At 42.1% G+C, this 16,715-nt stretch overlaps 1 long non-coding RNA gene across 1 annotated transcript; it reads left to right on the top strand.

Moving 5' to 3' along the window:
• The first annotated feature begins 3,113 nt into the window (after positions 1-3,113).
• LOC149201656 (uncharacterized) lies at positions 3,114-3,964 on the top strand. The gene is made up of 3 exons (XR_016253464.1): positions 3,114-3,473; positions 3,627-3,691; positions 3,838-3,964. It is a non-coding gene; the product is annotated as an uncharacterized LOC149201656 (long non-coding RNA).
• Positions 3,965-16,715: the final 12,751 nt, after the last annotated feature.

Below are 16,715 nucleotides of genomic sequence, written 5' to 3'. Positions count from 1 at the left end.
CAACACAATCTTAAACCATGCTTGGAACCTGTCAATCGGGTTTCTCCTGTGGAACCTATGGAAAGCACGAAACAGGGTAATATTCAGAGAAGAAAAAAAAAGACAAAGGGGAAATCTGGAACCAAATCATGAAAAACATAAGAGAAACAATCATCCTGGGAAATTGGAAAGAGGAAGACTGGAAGACTGAAGGAACGGAAACCAGCATCATGAACCGACTGGAAATCAAAGTAAAAAACTCAAGCAGCATAGGGAAGGAACATGATGCAGGCAAGGCAAGAGCCAAAGAAAGATACAGGAACCCTCCACAAGGATTCATAAAACTAAACTTCGATGGGGCAGCCAAAGGCAACCCAGGGGAGGCGGGTATTGGAGGGATATTCAGAGATGAGGAAGGAAATATCAAATGGGCATATGCAATGGATTGCGGCATTGCCACAAACAATGAAGCAGAATACCACGCACTAAACAGGGGACTGGAGATAGTGATACGAGAAGGGTACCATAGACTCCAGATAGAAGGTGATTCCATGCTGGTCATAAAAACCATAAAACAACTACAATAGGGAACACCACTTGAAAAACTAAGCAAAAGCTGGAGGGCGGCAACTTCAGTGGTCGGCATACACCATCTCGTCCCATGTGAAAAGGAAAGGAAATGCCCCAGCGGATCTCCTTGCGCACTGGGGATGTCGAAATAGAGAGCAACAGTTAGACACGAGAGAAGAAGAGCTTAGCCAGAATGAGGAAATGAACCAAATGATACAAGCAGTCGAAGCAGATAGGCAACATCTAGAGAATTTGGGTGATGCTGATGGGAGGGTAGAAGGACCAGGGCAGGTGCAGGTAGGTCAGCACAGATCACCCACGGAACAACAAAGGACGGAAGAAAGGACAGAGAGGACTTGGATGACGGAAGAGGGAAGAGAAAGGACTGACCCGAGAAGTGCGGGAGCAGAAATGGAAAGGGGTGGGAGAAGGGAGAACAGGACAACAAGACTGAGAAGGGACAGCAAGGGGAAGCCAGATGGCAATGCGGAGTCAGCAAATGGACAGCAAGAGCAGCCGGGAGAAGAAAAACATTAATGAAGCACGGAGGACAAGACATTTGGGTAGCATCCCAAGGAAAGTGGGACGGAAAGCGAGCCAAGGATGGACGGAAACGGGGACAGCTAGAGGGAACATTAAGATAGGGGAATATTAAAAGAGTAGAGTCTAAGGGAAACCATGCACTTTGCATGTGGACACGAAAGAAGGAAGGTGGCGAGCGAGAATGCATAGACTGCAAACGACAGCTGCAGAAGATAGAACAACACAACTAGGTTGACGGGTATGTTAAATTTCCTTCCCCATCCTTGGAAAAAAGATCTATTATGAAGTATAGAGTAGGCATGAAGGTAGATAGGGATGATCTTCATCATCTCATATTCAATTACAGAGTTAGGATAGTTTGGGATGGGGAAGAACCCCTGGAATCCATGGCTAGGAAGGGCGGGTATAAAAGTAAGGAGAAGAGAAGAAAGGAAATGGAGGACCCATCCACCCATGTCCCCTGTAACAGATTTGAAGTCCCGGGCATCTCAAACCCTGAGCCTTCACCTATTGAGGTGCACTCGGTCAGGGGGGAAAGGAAAACCCAGAAAAAACGAGAGCAGAACCAGAAGCATCTCATTGGGAAAAGAGAAACTGAAGAAAATCGGGAGGGTGACTCTGGACCAGAGGCATCCAAACCGGGGATAGGGATAGGCAAGCCTAGGAGAGATAGGAGAGGCCTTGAAAGAAAGGCGGATCACTCGTCCTAGAAAAAGTATGCTAACTCTCATAGCGCAACTCTAAGTGTTGGAGGCTCAGAGCTTGAAAGAAATAGAGAGGCCCTAGCTCTGCACAAACGAGAAAGACATAGCACGAGAGGAACTATGCTGAGGGGTGGTAGCACTACCCTACTCAATAATATCATCCCAAAGGCTAAAACTGACAACTGTGTTTATAATGTGATAGGTCTAACAAACGGTAAGGGGGCAACTGCAACCCAGTCAGAGCATTCTAAGGATAAGAGCACCAGGACACTGACAAGCAAAAACATGGCACCCAGGCACAACAAGGGAAATGTAAAACAAGAAGAAGGAACAAGTAGCACAGGATAGAAAAAGGAAGTAAATCGAACAATGAGCAGATGAAGAAACTAATTGACGCCTACATGGAGGCAAATTCGCAGGAAGTCTGGGACCAAATTTGGGGTTGGGAACGCGACCTGAGAAAAAATATAAGAGGCAGAGATCTCTCTATGCATGAGTGGGAAGAAATGTTATAGGACCCAGGTACAACAAATGGTCGACAATCTCTCTATCACAGGACTCTGCAACAGTACTGGATAATGAAACATATTGTTGCTCGAGCCATGACCTTGCATCAAGAACATATGGAAGGGGAAGTGCTGAACAGGCAAGAGAGAAACAAGGAACCGGAACCAGGAAGAGGGGAAATTATGAAAGAACTGGCGACCATCCAGACACAAACTTATAGGAACAATCTTGCCTTGCGCCGAATTGAGCAGACTTTGTCGGGAGATAAAGTGGAAAATGTTCTAGCAGGGAAGAGAGCTTCCAGGCCCAAGGGTGAAGCCGCAAAATTCTCGCAGGAAGATGCTGAGCCCGGAAGAGAAGGCGACATTTCAGATAGCCTCCTCAGATGAGGAGTAGGTTATTTATCTTTAGTTTTTTGAATGTTTTTGTTTAAAAGGCCAAAGATAGGAATTTGGGAAATGGAGAGTAAAGACAAGATGATATTGATGAACTTATTAAAATTTTGGAGTGGATACAATGCTGACTGGTTTCCTTCCTAGAGGTGATTGATCGAAGGTTTTGAAATTTTTTGAAAAAAGTAAATACAAAAAACACTACCGTGTTCAAATGGAAGACCAGAACCCCCTTTACCAGGTTAGCTTTTTCAGAAAATCATTTTAAATTGGCACCTCAAATTTAAAGAATCTTGATGGTCAAGAACTCTTAAAACATGACCGTTGTGTAAAGATAAGATCAAGAGGGAAAAGATGGCATGACGCTGTCTATATATATTACTATCCAATGTAATTAACGTTTATTCTGCGTCCTCTGCTTTTCTTTGATCTATTACTACCCAGTGCAATTAACGTTTATTCTGCTTCCTCTGCTTTTCTTTGATCTCCTCTGTGTGGCGTGTTATGATTGAATATGTGGCGTTCCCTTTTTTTCCGTGTAAAGTTCTTCGTTGGATATGCTAGTTATTTTGTAGGTTTGTGATGCCTCTGTTGTTAATTTTTTTGTATGTTTGTGGTGCCTGTGTTGTTGTTATTGTTTTTTTATATGTTGTCTGCGTGTGAAATTAATCACTTAGGGCGAGCCAGCGCAGAATAGAGAAGAAAGCATTTCTGAAACAGAGGTATTTGGGTGAAACAAATTGGCCAACACAATCTCCATTTAAAATGAATGGATGAGGTGAGGGAGATATACTGTTTAGTTTCTTCATATTAACAACAATGGGAATCTCTAATTTCTCTGGTTTTTGGTTTCAATAATTTATTTTTTATTTCTAAATGTTTCTGCATTTGATAATTCTTTGTTGGTTCGTTTTTAATTGTTTGCTTCCAGCTTCAAGGACTGAGCACTGGATGCAAAGCTCTGAGTGAAAACTGCTACAGAGCCATATTTGCAAGGTACTACCTCTGGGTTTGTGCATATTTGTAGTATTTTGTCATTTGATTTGTTTGTGAACTGTATTTTCTATCTGTCTCAATGGGTCATTAATTATTTTCAGAATTTATGAGCTATGGTGCTTTGTTTGTTCATTTATTGCTTTCAGTGAGTTTTTGAGTATATAGCGTGGAGAGGTCCATGTGCAAAGGGCCGAGTGACCCTGATGCTCTGAAGAATAAGGTCCGTGTGCACAGGATGAGTGAGCACCACTGCCCTGGAGAAATATCTAAGGTACCTTTCTGATACTTGATTTCACTGCAATTATCAATTCCCTGTGAGATTCGGAATTATTGTTGAAAAATGAAGCAGGTCTTTTAAATTTGTAGTTAAGTGAACATGTAAAAACTTTGTTTAATTTGAAAAAAGCAACAGTGCGTTTAAATTTCTGTTTAAATTAATGTAGAGGAATTGGGATAAAGATTTGGTATAAGGATGTGAATTGCTTCTGAAATCAATTAATAAGTGTATTCTGTGGTTTCGTTATGAATCATTAGACTCCAAATGTTTATTCTGCGGTTTCTTTATGAATCATTAGACTCCATTTATTTGCAGTTTCTCTAGACAAACAAGAAGTTATAAAGGGTGGTTGGTTTGATGTCTTGAAATTCAAGAACGCATCCGCACTAGTCCGATTGATGATGCCCTGGTATTTAAATTTAGCCAAAAAATACCTAGGTATCCACGTTCCCGATGACAGAGCCCAGGAAAATTGGCATTCACTTAGTCTGGCCACTCGTGAGATCTGTAAGTTATGTGAGTTCGTTTAGGCTGTAACTCCCTCAACCTTTTGTATGTTGAATCTGATGATGATCTTGTAATCCCTCAACGTCGATAGGTTATTTCTTTGATAAATCACTGACGCCGATTCTCTGCACGATTCATTAGTAAATTATAGTTTAACATTTTTTAAGATCTGTTTTGTAATGGGATCAATTTCTATTCAATTCTCAAGGGTAAAGTTTTCTTGTCGTTGAAATATTTGGTTTTTTATTTCTAACCTTAGTGTTCCTGTTCCATGTTCTGTTCCAAATCTTTTCAGTAGCCGAAATGCCTTTAGTCCCTGATTCGATGTCGATGGTGGATCCACTGACACGGATATTAATCCATGTTTTGACATGTTTTTTATTTTTCCCTTTTCCCTGACCCTGCAGAGTAGACTCATGAATACGATGTGGTCATTGCGCTTCATACATATCCTACTGAAATAATTTTAATATCTATTTAAAAGTTCACATTACACAATTTTTTTATTATTACGAGAATACTCGCATTTAAATGAGTACATATAATAAAAGGAAGTAGCAATTTATTAGTTTAATTTAATAGAATGATTGCTTTTAATTAGTATATATAATTTAATAATAATAATAATTTAATTTTAGAATTACATTAACTAATATTTTGTCACTTCATTTGAATTGATAACTTTTTAAAAAATTCATATTCTTAAATATTAAAACGACTCAATTTATATTAACATGTATTAATAAATATTTTATAATTTAAAAATAAATCTAATTAATTATTATTAATATTTTTTTATTTAATTAGTTAAATATATTTAAAAATACTAATTAATTTAAAATATTAATTGTTTTTTATTGTTAAATTTAAATAATAATAAAACATTAAATAATTTTGCATTCTCATTTTAAATATAATTTAAAAGTTTTTTTTGAATTCTACTTTAGGTTAATTGAATCGGTTCTACTTAAACTTATATTTAATTATGTTGGTTTTTTTTAATTTTTTTTGGTATATATTCATTTTTATCAAAGTAGTAGTGAGCGAGATATGGCTTTAGTTTCTTTAGATTAACAACAATTGGAATTTCTAATTCTCTAGTTTTGGTTTTAGTAATTCATGGGTTATTTCTAAATAGATTCCAATATGCCACTCTTTGCAAGCATGTGGGAGTGGCATGTCACTTCTAAAAGAAAACATTGGCATCAAAGATGGATGCGCTATCCCTCCCAAGTCATCTCGATGATAGCCATACCCATCTAAGCTTCGAAACAATGTGTCATCCATCAAACAAGGTCAAGGCAAACTTTGGAACATCTTAGGTCCATCTACGTATTCAGTGAAAAGTCCAATACCTACTATTTCAAGCTCGGTGTTTCAACATCTGACGGATCATTAAGAGGTTCTATATCATGTGGAAGTTTCTCAAGGCTGAATGCTCATTTCGAGGGGGACAACATGAGGGCAACACTGTCATATTGCTTTGGTTCACCTCTCTCTCTCTCAATTCTAGCACTTAGGTTAGTTATCTCATTGAAAGAGATTTATAATATAACCCCATGTTAGGGGTTGGTTTTCTTTTTTAATTTGTTGTTATCTACATGTTGTCTTTTGATTGTCCACTTGACCTCATTAATCTAAACACCATCCTCTTGGTGTATTGTGTAGGGTTTCCCAAAATGAACATACCTAAGACCTAACTATTCATCACATCAATACTGATTGTCCATGATCTTCTCATTGGATTGGAGCTATTTTGAAACATATTCAGAAGATACTTCTATCTCCTATTCCATTGTTCATCATTCTTGCTTTCTCTTAGTCTCCCTATGTCATTTCTCTCTCCTGCTTGCCATGGGATTTCTCTTCCTACTTGCACCTACCCTAACCATCTTGAGCCACCCCATTCTTTCCCCTCTCTTGCATGTTCATGCCCCATGATGTGTTATTCCACTTTCTCTTCTTCTCTTTCCTTACCCATTGAATGTTGAAGGAAAGCCTTGCTTTCTAGTCCTAACCTTTCTCTAGTGGCTTGTGGATTATACTAAGCTCATAAGGTTTCCATAATTAATATGCTTTACCAAGTTGAGTGAAGCCCCATTTTGGGACAGGACCATTGTTAAACACACGTAGGCCTCTTATACATAACATTTCTTAAGGAATTAATGGCACTACCATTCATATTTTCTCTCATAAACCCTTTCTCCTTTTTACTCCTTCCCTTCCTAATCCACTTGGAGAAAACCTCCTTCTATATTCTCTCCCTTTGTTTCCTTTTGGTCGCCCCTTTCCTAGGTTAAATCACTACTAATGGGTCTCTCTAGGTTGTCCTATTTGGTAGGGCCCAACCCAAGATGACTTCTCCCATAGTGGGACCAATCACCATGCCTCTCCTTTGCTAACTATGGAGTTTGGTCTTGGTTGCCACATCCCATAGACTAGAACTATGGGTTCACTTCCTCAATCATTCATCCAATGCCTCCTTCCACTCGACTCTTGCCTTCCCTAGTTCAACACTAGCATCGTTACGATTTTCTTCTTTCCTTCACTATTTAAGCTCCAGAGTTGTCGATTCTCGTCTTTTTAATTTGATATCTCAATTACTGTTGCCACCTTTTGCTTCTTTGGTTTAGTTTTTTAGTCCTAGCTTTTATTTTCTCAACTAGTTCATCCCTACCTTTGTTGCCTCTCCTTCCTTCTCCTCTTATCACCTTCACTCGCTTCTCAACCTTCATTGATATTTGCTATTGTTAACGCTTCTAAACCTCATGGCAACAAGAGATTGGCCACCACTATCACCTCACTAGCCCGACTCCAACTATTTAGTGGTATATTGAATCACAAGGGATGATTCTCTATATATGGATTACCTAAAGGATATCAACAAGGAGAGTTTAATGTCATGTCCCTTCCTAAATTAATTTGGAACAAGACTAATTATTGCATTTTGGGGGCCAATTTTGGAGATAGTGGGGCCCATTCAATTTTTATTAGGAGATTAGACTTAGGAGAAGTTATTTTGTTGTGGTTAAATTACACATGGGGGCCATCCACACTAGGGAAATATGCACTTCCAAGTTCAATTTGCATGGAGATGGTTAAGTGAGGGCCCACGATGGAGGTAAAATTGGAGGGAAAAGTGTTGCATGAAATCTATATAAGGAAGGCAGTTCTCCTCATTTCATTCATCTTTTTGGCATATAGATTTCTCTTTGGTTGCTCTAGCTGCTTAGTCATGTCACTTGTTGTCCAGCACGAGTTCTTCAAGCAAAGAGCTCACCCTTTCTTCAGGGGACTTTGCGTGCCACCCTAGGAAGGTTTTTCTTCATTCTTCTAGAGGAGAGATTCCGTTGCGTATTACTGGAGGACGCAGTGAAGAGGAAGCCGAGTTCGCTTGTGGTGGCTTGCCGTGGAGTTTGATTGGAAGATTTTCTGGAGAGGAGGCCTAATATATTTGTTGTCATCTTTTAGAGTTTGGGAGTTGGAGGAGAGTGCTTCTTTGTAGTGTGATTTTCGTAATTCCTGGGCCAGTGCAGAGGCAACACTTAGTGCACATGTGGGAGGTAGAGTATCAGTCTTTGAGGCTGAACTTTGCCAGTGAAGTTAAGGGAATCATTTGTGGAAGATATTGCTTCATTTTCAGAGCTTGGGAGAAGGATTTTGTTGGTGTCCCTTGCAGGGCGTATTCTTGAGTAGTTTGGAGGGTGTGGGGCATATTGAAGGTCGATTTTGGAAGTTCAAAATCCGGCCAAATAATTTCTGGGTTTTTCTGGGTTTTGTGAGAGGAGTCTGTGGTTATAATTTCAGAATTTTCCGGATGATATTCGGGTATGAAATCTTCATTCTTATAACAGGGCGAATTGTTAATTAGCTCGAGGATTTGCACCATTTTGTGGGTTCGACTTTGACTTGGGGATAGGCCAAACCATTTTTGGGTTTTTTTGGGGTTTTCCTGAGGAGCTTAGATATAAATTTGCAGAATTTTTTGAGTACCATAGGTGGGGTTTTCAGCCATATCTTTGCAGCAGACAATGCAAAATTGTTGGGGACTACGCAGTGCAGCAACTGGTCAATTGATTGTAGCTCCAGGTTGTCATTGCTTCACCTAGGCTTTTCTCTGCTTGCCTTTGAGGCAAGCCCGGGTGCATTCCTTCCATATTTTGTACTCTTGCACCAATTTATAATAAAATGGCTTGTCTGCTAACATATTTCTGGTTGTTTTGGGTGTTTATTAAATTGTTTTACAAATATTTGTGGTGTAAATTTGTTATTTTTTGCATTTCATTATTTTCTCTATTTTGGAACATTACGGTGGTATCGGAGCTATAATCTTGGCTCAGCCGGTGGGAAATATTAGAATCAAACAACATGGTGGTAACCTTGAATGAGGTGATTAGGTTGCAACAAATGATGGTTGATGTGGGGGAGAAGTTGATTCATTCCACAATTGGGAATCTAGACATGATTGCAACTGATGTGGAGTTATTGGGAGAAAACTGGAGGGCATACCAATCACTGGGTCATGGCATTCAGGCGTCCCTCTCTTTTTGGGAATTCTGTGAACTAAGGGGCATGCACAAACCAATGGAGATTCAGTGGGATTTTGCAGGGATGATGAGGAGTATTAAGGAAGAAGATGAAAGAGTAGTTGAAGGAGCCATGGTTGGCAAGGAGACAGTTGAGCATACACCCATTGATGAGGCATCATCCATTGTTGAGGTATCCATTGACGAGGTATCTGGGGTTGTGACCGAGTTCTTAGGTGATAGAAATGCACCGCAGGTTGATGGTGCCAAAAGACAACTCCACCATTATTGAGGAGCCGATAAGTACAAAGGCCTCTAGGTCCATGACAAAGTTACCAGACAACAAATCTTGTGTGTTGGGTGTCTATGGAGGAGCAGTTGGAGGCTCATGTTGAGTCCATGATGGAGGAGGATGTGCAACCATCCTTTGGGCTAGCCATTGATGAGGGGCAACAGAGAGGCCATGCGTCGAGTTTTCAACACAGTTCGCTTCAGAGGCACACTGATGGGATCTACAACATTATTATCCCACCCTTATGCATTGGGTTGAGGGAGGCAGAGTTGTCTAGACATACCCGAGGGGATGGTCAAGTTAGCAGGACTGAGCGACATGAACTGAGTATGACACCACATTATCTTGGAGGGCTTGTTCCTTCCATAGGGGATTGTACATTCGATCCCTCCTTTGAGATTGGATGGCGGGAGGTATTGAGATGGTACCCGATGGACTAGGCTAGGCAGTTGGATACATCCATGGCCACAGTTCAACAGAGGCCGAGGATTACCAGAGGGACTCAAGGGCTAGGCTATTTTTGGGATCCAGGTGGGATTTCCCATCACATCATAGAGCTGGTAGGTGATGGTAGTAGTTACGTGATGGATTTGATGCTTGGGCACACACACATTTTCAGATCTCCATTAGAGCCCCAATCAACACTAGTGACAGGATGGTTTGACAGGCAAGTAGATAGATTTCATGAGTTGTCTTGGCATATTGACTGTGCGTGGAGTCACAAGGTGATTAGCTTACTCTGGCAGGAGCTGGTAGGAGGAGGTGGCATCAGCAGGCTATCAGACAGGGCATTGTATGGAGACAATGCTCTCTTATTAGCATATGGGACACAGGAGTTACTGAGGCTAGGCACAATAGTATCATTCCATTAGCATGTGAGGAGTTAGGCCGCTTAGGTCTATCTAGGCAGATGAGGAGATATAGCTCACATCGTGGAGGGCTTACCAACAGAGTGGTAGTAGAGATGGTGATCCTGACAGGATGCGAGATGTTGCCTATGGACTCAGTCTTAGACCTTGATATCCAGGGGTGTATAGGGGTATGCAGTGGTGCACAATAGTATGCGGAGGAGCACAGAGGTGTGTAGTGGTGCATAGTGGTGTGTAGGGTTGCATCGTGGTGTAGGAGGAGCAGTTCACATATTAGTGCATTACCTCATAGAGTGACGGACACATCAATACAAGAGGGATACCAGTTGATCCAGGATGATGCAGTAGCATGTAGCAGGGTCGGGCGGTGCACAAAGATGTGCGATTGGGTGCAGTTGTATGCCAGGAGACACGAGGATACATGGTTATATGCAGTAGTGTGCAGGGTTGCACTACAGACTGAGGGAGTGCTACTAGCAGGGAGATTCCTTGACGAGGATGTCAGGCATGTCATTGGGGTGGACATACCCAGGTTGGGAGAGAAAATCAGCTAGGGGATAGGCTGGGAGCATCCACGCGGGTTCTTGATCTTACCCATCGGAATCCATGCATCTTCCACTCATTGGCACCACATGCAGTTGAGGGGAGCCTTGTGTTCGATCCAAACCCACAGTGTGGATAACAGGACTTGGGATATTTTCCTGAGACGACACTATGAGATTCAGTGCCTCAGGGGCATGATAGGTATTCTCCAGTGGAGGAATCGGGTCAGTGTGCAAGATGATAGCCACAGGCTGGGAGATGAGGTGTTCTTCTGCAGGGGTGGCATATTGTTCATCACTAAGCCTATACCTGAGGAGCTAGTCATGGGGGAAACATGTGCCACTCTTTTCACAGGACATGTCGGGTGTAAAAATTTCTGAATCGAACAAGTTAGAAATCCTACTGCAGTAAACTGATTTGCATTACCTACTTGTGTTCTTTAGTTTAACAAGTTATTTTTAGAATTCTTTAGAAAATATTAATGTAAATACACTGCAACCTACACCACTATACAGATCAAGTACTGAAAAATAAATGAGACAACCATACAAAGGACACACTTATTTTTGGACTAAACGTCCCTAGAAAAACCCAATGCGGGAAAAACGGTGCAACAGATATGAGGGTTTTATTATTAAGCAGATTTTTGAATACAACTAGGGTGCCAAATCCGGCTCACCCAACAAAGAATAAACCTGACAGAAGTACCTCTATCCGAAGACAGATATTTTGGTGAATCCAACAACTAGATGAACAAACCCCATAGGTGACTGCGTTGTCCCCAGTGTTGGGCAGCGATGGCTGCTCCAAGCTCTGTGTTGGAACTGCGTCAATTCCTCTAGCAGTTGTGTCACCCTCCCAGTGAGCCTTCATGGCTCAGAAATTCGATATGCTAAACTGCTACTCGATCTGCCTCACAGAAACCCCAACGCTGCCTATAAGTGATTGCGTCAGCTCCTTTAGCCTCTATGTCAACCTTTCTGGAGTTGTGTTGTCTCTCCTGCTGCTACTCTACCTCTCTGCTATGTATTCTCGGCCTTGGACAGAAGTCCCTTTGTAGAATTGTCCCTCTCTGCTAGAGATATCCTCAATCAATTTTCCTCCTGAGAACTTCTCACTTCAGAAAATTGATTTCCTCAATCTCTCTGTGTGTCCTCTCCAAGTGACCCCAAGCCTCCATTTATACTTTTCCTATTGAGAAATCAACGGCCGAGTTAAGTCTCTAATCAATGGCTAAGATTAAATTAGACTTGACCCTCATCTCTTAGAAGCTTCTCACCATATTTTCATTAATACCCATTAATATTTTAATTTTCCTAAGTTTAGACTTAGGAGCCACATTAAAAATATTAATTATTTTAATAAAATACAATCCGGGTGGAATTTCTCCAAATGATTTCTGGGCGTTGGAGATCTCATGTGTTCTAGCCCCTCCACAAAATTCTGGATCTATAGCACATCCAATGCTACCCAAAAAATCAACACTCCTTCTTAGCGAGGAATGTGCTCTAGCAATACTAACTAGTAGAAGTATCACACTGATCCACGTCATTGGTCCTTTGCGATGTTGATGCTCGACCTGCTGCCCTTCATCCACTGCATTGTTGCAATCTATACTGCTACCCATGACACTGCCACTGTCACTGCTACATCTATACTACAGCTCCCTCTCAATATGTTGCATCATGCTGCCCATAGCATTGCCACTGCTAACTACTGCACTGCAACTTAGTTGCTGAGAAGTAAGCAACTCAAAAGCCACTCAAAAGCTGACATGGTGTTCAGTCTGGATGCCCCTAGATGTTGAAGCTACCTCTGCTGCTAATTTGTGCTGACCCTCTGATGCTACTGTGTTGTTGTTATATCTACTTTGTGCCTCCCATGTTGATTTTGGGTAGCATCGGATTTGCTCTAGCTCCAAAATTTTGTGGAGGAGCTAGAATACATAAGATCTCCAAGTCCTAGAAATCGTTTGGATAAATTCCACCCAGATTGTGATTTATTAAAATAATTAATATTTTTAATGGGGTTCCTAAGTCTAAACTTAGGAAAATAAAAATATTTATGGGTATCAATAAAAATATGGGTGAGAATTCTAAGAGACGAGGATCAAGTCTGTTTTAATCTTAGCCATTGATTAGGGACTTAATCTCGGTCATTGATTCATCAACAGGAAAAGCATAAGAGGAGGCTTGAGGGTCAGTTGGAGATACACCATATTGATCAATCAGTTCGATTTTTCTGGGGCGAGGTTTGCTGAGAAAATTGAACAAGTGATCTGAGTTGCAGTGGGAGGGGCAGAAGTAGAGATTAGGATCAAAAAGGAGTTCTGAGCCAAAGAGTAAGTGGCAAAGAGGCAGCAGTAGCATCAAAGAGGTAGTGCAGAGGCCTATGTAGCCCAGGAGGGGCTCAAGCAGAGCTGACGTAGACCTGGAGGGTCTCTTGCAGTGGCAGTTCAGAGTATTCGTCAATAGTCCGAGATTTCACCGAGGAAGCAAGGCTCTGAGCTAAAAGGGATAAACGACAGACTTCACTCAACAAATCAATCCAGCAGAAGGGCTGACGCAATCTTCTAGAGGCAAGATGCTGACCCACATAGTGATTGCGCATGGACTTCGTAGTGTTTGCCAGGAGGGTCAAATCACTCAGTAGATCAGCTGTGACTTGGGGAACGAGGTAAACCTTCGAATGTATTTCTTGTTGCCGTGATTTCTTTGTAAGGTTAGCCGGTGTGAGAGGCAACCTGTTGTACTCAGATTCTGCTTGCTTAAGAATACAAACCCTCTATCTGCTGCACCAATTTTCCCGCATTGGTTTTTCGGGGGACGTGTTGTCCAAAAATAACGGTGTCCCTTGTGTGTTTGTCTCATTTATCATTTCAGTTTATGATCTGTATGTCAATGTAGTATGCAGTAGTGTTTTTCATCATTGTTTATGAATTAAGTAACTTGTTGAATGAAATAACAAGTAGGAGATGCTAAACTAGTGACTGCAGTAGGATTTCTGTTTGTAAAGATTTAGAAATTTTCACATGGTATCAGAGCATTATAGATCATAGGATACTGAAGCCATCAGCCGGGAGATCCAGCAAATATGCTACAGAGAGGCACCTGTCCCGAGTGACAGTGTTGTTCCAAGAGCCAAAGACGCAGAGGGAGAGTGACGCAGTGCAGAAGAAGTGACACGGAGGTTCACACAGTGTCTGCATTAGCATTCTAAGCCAGGTGAGGGTGACGCAGTAGCTAGGAGGATCCCACATAGTAACTGTGTCAGCTATCTAGGCCAGCGCAGAAGCAAAGAGGGGTAGATTAGGCTCACGCAAAGCCATGTCATCTTTCAGAGCCAGGAAGGAGTGACACAGCAGCTAGGAGGAGCTGATCTAGCTCACACAATGACTACACAGAGCCTGAGGAGCTCAAATTCTTCAGTTGCTGGGGTAGAGGGAGCAGCGTAGATTAGACTTGAGGTGCCCGTGGGACGTTGGTGTTGTTGGTGCAGAACAAGTGTCTGAAGAGACTGAACCAAGGTAGAGAGAGTCACTACCTTATCAGATTTCTTGCCAAAGAAATCTAGATCTGGGTTGTTGAGAAGCAGCAAAGGAGGATCGAAGAGTGGTGATTCGACATTATTTGGCGGGAGGATTTTCGTGAAGGAAATCAGGGCTCAGAGGGAGTCTAGAAGGAACTTGTTCCTTAGAGGATTTTATAGCGCCAAAGAAATCCATATCTGAGTCTTGCTAGGGCAGCAGCAAGAGAGGGGGAAGAGAACCTTTTCTATACTTGTTTGAGCAGAGATGGCAGTTAATGGATTGAGGGATCAAGATAGATTTGATGGAGCATCCAACTTTGTCATTTGTAAGGCTAGGATCCTGGTAGTCTTGGAAAAGAATCGCATCAAAGATTATGCCTTGAAAGCGGTTGTTGTTCCGGTTGATGTTGATCCTCTCAAGGAATTTGAGGAGGCTCAAGCGAAGGTGAAGTGCATGATTTTGGACTGGGTCAAGAATCATGTGGTCCCTCATATTGCTGAAAAGGACATAGCAAGAGAGATGTGGGAGGCCTTGACCACCTTGTATGAGGGAACTTTCATTCAATGGAATATGTTGCTTGAGAACTAGCTGAGACAGTATCAGATGCAAAAGGAAGAAGAAATTGATCCCTTCCTTCTCAAGTTGCAAGGGATTCAAGACCAGCTAGCTTCTGTGGGGTCTACACCAGATCCTGAGTTCATGGTCAGGACTGCCCTGAATGTAGTCACTGAAGGCTGGGAGACCTTTGTCCATAGCATTTTGGGTAGGGCTTCTCTCCCTAGTTGGGAGGAGATGTGGGAAGCTCTTCGACAGGAAGAGATCAGGCGATTAACCAAGGCGGGAAATAGCATTAAAGGAATCAAAGCCAAGAAGGAGGAGGAGGAGGATGCAACTCTCGCATCATCGGGATAACAAGGGTAGAAAAAGAGGAAGACAAAGGATATATCCAAAGTCAGATGCTTTAGGTGTGGGGAACTGGGACATTTCGCCACTTAGTGCCCTTGGAAGAAGGGCAAGGAAGAGAAGTCTGAATCGAAGGTTGCTCCAGCAAAATCTGACGGAGAAGGCGAGGATGACGATTGCGTCATGAGTGCTCATGCACCTCTAGAGAAGAGGTGGGGTGACATCGAGTTGTAGTCGGGAGGACTACACAAGGGCAGGATCCTTGAGGTGCCCAAACTCTTGGATCACATACGACTATGGGAGCCCTTAATGACAGTAGCAGAATGACGGGAGTCAGTTGGTGCGAGGGATGATGGAGCAACAGTGGCAGATCTAGAATGCCAAAGTCTGAAGCAGCACAATAATATCAGAGGGTCAACACAGATTAGCAGCAGAGGTAGCTTCAGCATCACGGGGCATCGAGACTAGCCAGCATGTCAGTTTTTGGGTGGTTTTTTCAGTTGCTTACTTCTCATCAACTAAGTTGCAGCGCTATGTGCAGCATATTGAGAGGGAGTTGTAGTACAAATGTAGGAGTGACAGAGGCAGTGTCATGGGCAGCGGTACAGATTGCAGTAGCGCAGTGGATGAATGGCAGTAGACTGAGCATCAACAATGTAGAGGACCGATGCAGTGGATCAGTGTGATACTTCTATTGGGAAGTATTGCTAGAGCACATTCCTCGCTAAGAGAGAGTGTTGATTTTGGGTAGCATCGGATGTGCTCTAGCTCCGAAATTTTGTGGAGGGGCTAGAATACATAAGATCTCCAAGACCCATAAATCGTTTGGAGAAATTCCACCCAGATTGTGAGTTATTAAAATAATTAATATTTTTAATGGGGTTCCTAAGTCTAAACTTAGGAAAATAAAAATATTAATGGGTATTAATAAAAATATGGGTGAGAAGCTTCTAAGAGACAAGGATCAAGTCTGTTTTAATCTTAGTCGTTGATTAGGGACTTAATCTCAGTTGTTGATTCATCAACAGGAAAAGTATAAGAGGAGGCTTGAGGGTCAGTTGGAGATACACCAAGTTGATCAATCAGTTCGATTTTTCTGGGGCGAGGTTTGTTGAGAAAATTGAACAAGTGATCTGAGTTGTAGTGAGAGAGGCAAAAGTAGAGATTTGGATCGGAAAGGATTTGTAAGCCAAAGAGTACATTGTAGAGAGGCAATAGTAGCATCAGAGAGGCAGCGCAGAGGCCTACGCAGTCCAGGAGGGGATCACACAAAGCTGACGCAAGCGAGGAGGGTCTCTTGCAGTGGCAGTGGTAGAGTATTCATCAGTAGTCTAAGATTTCGCTAAGGAAGCAAGGTTCTGAGCCGGAAGAGCTAAACGACATACTTCACTCAGTAAATCAATCCAGCAGAAGGGCTGACACAGTATTCTAGAGGCAAGACGCTGGCCCCCGCAGTGATTGCACAGGGACTTCGCAGTGTTTGCCAAGAGGGTCAGATCACTCATTGGATCAGCTGTGACATGGGGAACGAGGTAAACCCTCGAATGTATTTCTTGTTGTCGTGATTTCTCTATAAGG

The sequence above is a fragment of the Pinus tabuliformis genome, chromosome 2_1 (assembly GCF_031772625.1).
Source record: "Pinus tabuliformis cultivar Carrire ecotype Pingquan chromosome 2_1, CPIR1, whole genome shotgun sequence".
Classification (NCBI taxonomy): Eukaryota; Viridiplantae; Streptophyta; class Pinopsida; order Pinales; family Pinaceae; genus Pinus; species Pinus tabuliformis.
The sequence above is the reverse complement of the archived record's forward strand: the minus strand, read 5'-3'. Positions and strand labels throughout refer to the sequence as shown.